The sequence below is a fragment of the Dermochelys coriacea genome, chromosome 14 (assembly GCF_009764565.3).
Source record: "Dermochelys coriacea isolate rDerCor1 chromosome 14, rDerCor1.pri.v4, whole genome shotgun sequence".
NCBI classification, from domain to species: Eukaryota; Metazoa; Chordata; order Testudines; family Dermochelyidae; genus Dermochelys; species Dermochelys coriacea.
In genome coordinates this window covers 30,723,841-30,728,565 of record NC_050081.1, presented here as the reverse complement: position 1 = coordinate 30,728,565, position 4,725 = coordinate 30,723,841, and positions in this window count along the sequence as shown.

Below are 4,725 nucleotides of genomic sequence, written 5' to 3'. Positions count from 1 at the left end.
CCAGAGGGAATGAACAGAACAAGTAATCACCAAGTGATCCCTATGGCTAACAGCCATTGATGGACCTATCCTCCATGAACTTATCTAGTTTTTTTTAACCCTATTAGTGTCTTGCCCTTCCTTCTGGCAAGGAGTTCCACAGGTTGACTATGCATTGTGTGAAGAAATACTTCCTTTTGTTTGTTTTAAACCTGCTGCTTATTAATTTCATTTGGTGATGCCTAGTTCTTGTATAATGAGAAGGAGTAAATAACACTTCCTTATTTACTTTCTCCACACCAGTCATAATTTTATAGACCTCTATCATATCCCCCCTTAGTCATTGCTTTTCCAAACTGAAAAGTCCCTGTCTTATTAATCTCTCATCAGATGGCAGCTGTTCCAAACCCCTACTCATTTTTGTTGCACTTTTCTGAATCTTTTCCAATTCCAATATATCTTTTTTGAGATTGGGCAACCACATCTGCACTCAGTATTTAAGATATGGGAGTGCTGTGGACTTATATAGAGGCAACATAATATTTTCTGTCTTATTATCTATCCCTTTCTTAATGATTCCCAATATTCTGTTAGCTATTTCATACCTTAACATGTTCGAATTTTTGTTGGTTTTTTAGGTTATTTAACTCTGAATTTCCTGGTCTTATAATACTTGATTTGAGATCATTACAGTCTCCATGTAATGTATAATTACCCTACATTACTGATGTGTAATCTCAATTTCTATCCCAGTTCTTAACATAGAAATTCCCAAGCAAAACATGTATTTGTTTATTTAAATTAAAAATGGCATGCATGAACAGTAAGCAAGAAGCCCAAAGAGAATGTTACCATGGGCTATTTCTCATTGCTTGAAGAAACATGGGATCAACAGCAAATCTTTTATTTTTATTTTAACATTTAGAGCTAGACATAGCTGCCAAGTTTGTACAACTCCATGTGTGACATTTTATGCAAATTAGATCATTCGTTTGCATAATTTGTATGTGGCCATAAGCTCCGTCTTAAGAACATAAGAACAGCCATACTCAGTCAGACCAAAGGTCCATCTAGTCCAGTATCCTGTCTTCCAACAGTGGCCAACACCAGGTGCCCCAGAGGGAATGAACAGAACAGGTAATCATCAAGTGATCCATCCCCTGTTGCCCAAGGCTTGAGGACAATACATCTTGTCCCAAATTGTGAATGGACAGGACAGGAAGTTGCATGAAACTTGGCAGGTGGGCAGGCGCTGAAGGTGTCTACGGAGTAGGTTGGGGTTGTCTGTGTGTGGAGGGGGAAGCCAGGACAGGTGGGCTTGTGGGGTGTCTAGTGGTGGGGAGAGATGGGGCAGCTCAGTGCCAGGGATGGCAGAGATTTGGGGACAGCTGGCTTTGTGGGTGTGTCTGGGTCAGCTGGGTGATGGCTAGTGTAGGTAGATTTTCATACAAATCAAGGGGGGAAGATAGGATCAGCTTGGGAGCTTCAGGGGTAGATAGAGGCAGCTGGCAGGGATGGCCGATGGCTGGGTGTGGGAGAAGTTGGCTGGGAATGTTCATGGGGCCTGAAACCTGCTGTCTGGGTGGGGGAGCCTGAAACCTGCTGTCTCTGCTGCTACTGCTTACTGCTCCCCACTGCTGGATATGGACAGGGAAACAGTGAAATGGAAGCCACATGGCTGTCCACTCAGCAGGTTCCCCGGGAGCCTCTGGCAGCCATGAGGCAAAATCGCAGCCCATTCCTGCAACCCTGCTGAATGTGATGCCCCAGCTGGGCATTGGGAGTGCAGACAAGCCTGGCAAGATGCATGGGTTCCACACAAGACGAGCAACACTTGGCAGCGGCAGCCAGATTCAGCCGTAGGCTGTGGCTGCTTGACACCACTCCAGAGCAGCACAAAGCAAGAAGAGCATACCATCCAGTTGGGTTGACAGCTGCTTTGCATCCCTGTTTCCCACAGTACACATGCTCCCCAAATCCCCCAGTCCCCTGAAAACACCCCTAACTTCCCAGTGCCTCTCTGCAACTCCCTGCACACACTCCCTCCCTCCTCCACCTCACATTCCCCAGTGCATGAGTGCATGCACATGCATGTATACACATGTATTCACACAAACACACATGCGTGAGTGCATGCACACACAAACACACACACACAAAGTTTTCCCCTCCTACCTGAAACGAGGGTCTACCATCACCCCCACATCTATCTATCCTTAGACCCTGCCACTAATTCTGGCCCCCAGGCCCCATCTGTTCTTCTCCCACATCTCTTCTGTCCCCACCCCTACCCCCCCCCCCCGTACCAACTCTGCCCCTCCTGCAGCTCCTGGGGCTCTTCAACCCCTGTCCCAACCCAGGGGGGAAGGTCGGCACTAAGATCCCTTCCACCATCCCTGCTTCCAGGCCAGGTGTTGCAGGGAGGGAGGAGAGAAGCAGAGAAGTTCTCATGTTGTTCATGGTGGGGGACAAGGGAGCAGAGCCAAACTGAGCTACTGTGAGAACAGTGCTGGTTCCTGAGGGGAGGGAGGAAAGCTCTGCCTGCCTCCTGCAGCAGCCCTGGTTGGCTGCCCATCCCCAGGATGTGGGGCAGTAGCGAAGTCAGCCAATCAGAGAGGTATCTCTCCCCAGTGCAGTACTAAAAATATGTCTGACCCATTTGGAACCCTTTAAACCCTGGTTGAATTGATGTGGTGCAACATGCAGCTTTTGAAAATAAAGATTTAGGACTAAGGGTCACTGTTTGCTGTTATTTGTCATGACAGAAAGTTTTATCCTTCCACAGAGGCTGGCATGCAAAATCTTTTCTTTCAGAGAAATTCACACAAAATTATCCTCTTTCAAAATAGCTGCCCTCTCTCATTGTTCTCAAGGGGAAATTCAGCCAAGCTGCCCTTTATGGGTATGTCTACACTGCAATCAAAGACCTGCAGCGTGGCTGTGGCTGGCCCAGGTCAGCTGACTCAGGCTGGGGCTGTGGGGCTATAAAATTGCAATGTAGAGATTCAGGCTTGGGCTGGAGCCCAAGCGCTGAGACTCAGTGCCACAGGTTTTTTATTGTAGTGTAGACATACCGTAGGTTGTCAGGAGTCAGAGAGTAGTAATGAATGGAGACTGTGGCCATCTTTGCTAAGGGCAGGCTGTGGACAGCGGTTCTCAAACTGTGGATCAGGACCCCAAAGTGGGTTGCAAACCTGTTTTAATGGGGTTGCCAGGGCTGCTGTTAGACTTGCTGGGGTCTGGGGCTGAAACTGAAGCCCGAGCCCCACCACCTGGGGCCAAAGCCAAAGCTCAAGGGCTTCACCCCTGGGCGGTGGGGCTCAGGTTACAGCCCCGTCACCGAGGGCTGAAGCCTGTGGGCTTCAGCTTTAGCCCCCTGCCTGGGGAGGTGGGGCTCTGGCTTTGGCCCCCCCTCCTGGGGTCATGTAGCATTTTTTGTTGTCAGAAGGGGGTCACAGTGCAATGAAGTTTGAGAACTGCTGAATTAGTCTCACTGAGAACAAAAGGAGAAGGCAGCCATTTTGAAATAGAGCAGGGCTTCATGGAACTCTCTGAAGATTTTTCTGTTGGAGGAGAAATTTTCATTTATGAACAATGATGACAATAAATGACCATGAATCTTAAAAACAAACAAATACACACACAAAAAAGCCCTTCAAATTTAACTTATAGAAGATGCCAGTGAGTTTTAACTATAAGGGAAGTTTAAAGAGTCTGCATTATTATGTTACTAAGATCACTTGAAATGAAAAAAGTGAGACACTAAGTGGTAAAATTTCTTAAAGGACCCATTATTTAATTATTTTAACTTGTAAACTAATTAATGGATTTACTAGCAAATTCTCAAAAAAAAAAAAAGATTCCATGTTCAAAACGTAAGTGCTGCAATTTTGAGGAGGATACACTGTGTTCTTCAGACATAACAATGAGGCAGAATCCTGCTTTAAGTGCAAAATTAGCCTTAATGTCAATCTTAACTATGGGTCCACAATTAGCATCTCCATATTTTACTTGCTGGAGAGGGCCTTTATAAAGTTTAGTGCCTGGTCATCTATGAGTCATTATTCATTTCCTTACCCTCCATTTGTTAATGGATCTGGCTTTTTCAGTGCTCCTTTTTGACCTGGTAGCTTTGTAAAATCTCACATTAGTCTCCTTAGCCTCTTTGGGTACATTAGTTCAGTCTTCTTTTCTGCTACCTTCCTCTTTTCCCTGCAGCCGTAACTGACCCTGGGTATCCTTGTTCAGCTTCTTCCGTCTTTCCTGAACAAGTTAATTTTCGACTTAGAACTTTGAGTGACATGGTCCAATTTTTATTTTCCTGAGGAATTTCCATTGTCCTTTTTCCAAGGAATTAGAGTCGGAGACTTTACTATCAAAATAATAGAAATAGACTGAGGTTAAGAAAGAAAGAAAGAAAGAAAGAAAGAAAGAAAGAAAGAAAGAAAGAAAGAAAGAAAGAAAGAAAGAAAAGAAAGAAAGAAGAAAAAGAAAAAAAAGAAAGAAAGAAAGATATTTCAAAAATGTACACAGATTTTCATGGATATTAAGACAACAAGGGACCATTATGATCATCTAGTCCAACCTCCTGCATAATACAGGCCAGAGAATTTCATCCACTTAAGTCTATAACTACTGATTGGGCTTGAACAAATCATTTTTAAAGAGACATCCAATCTGGATCTAAAGAAATGGAGAATCTGCCTCATCCCTTGGCCAGTTGTTCCAATGGTTAATCATCTTCAC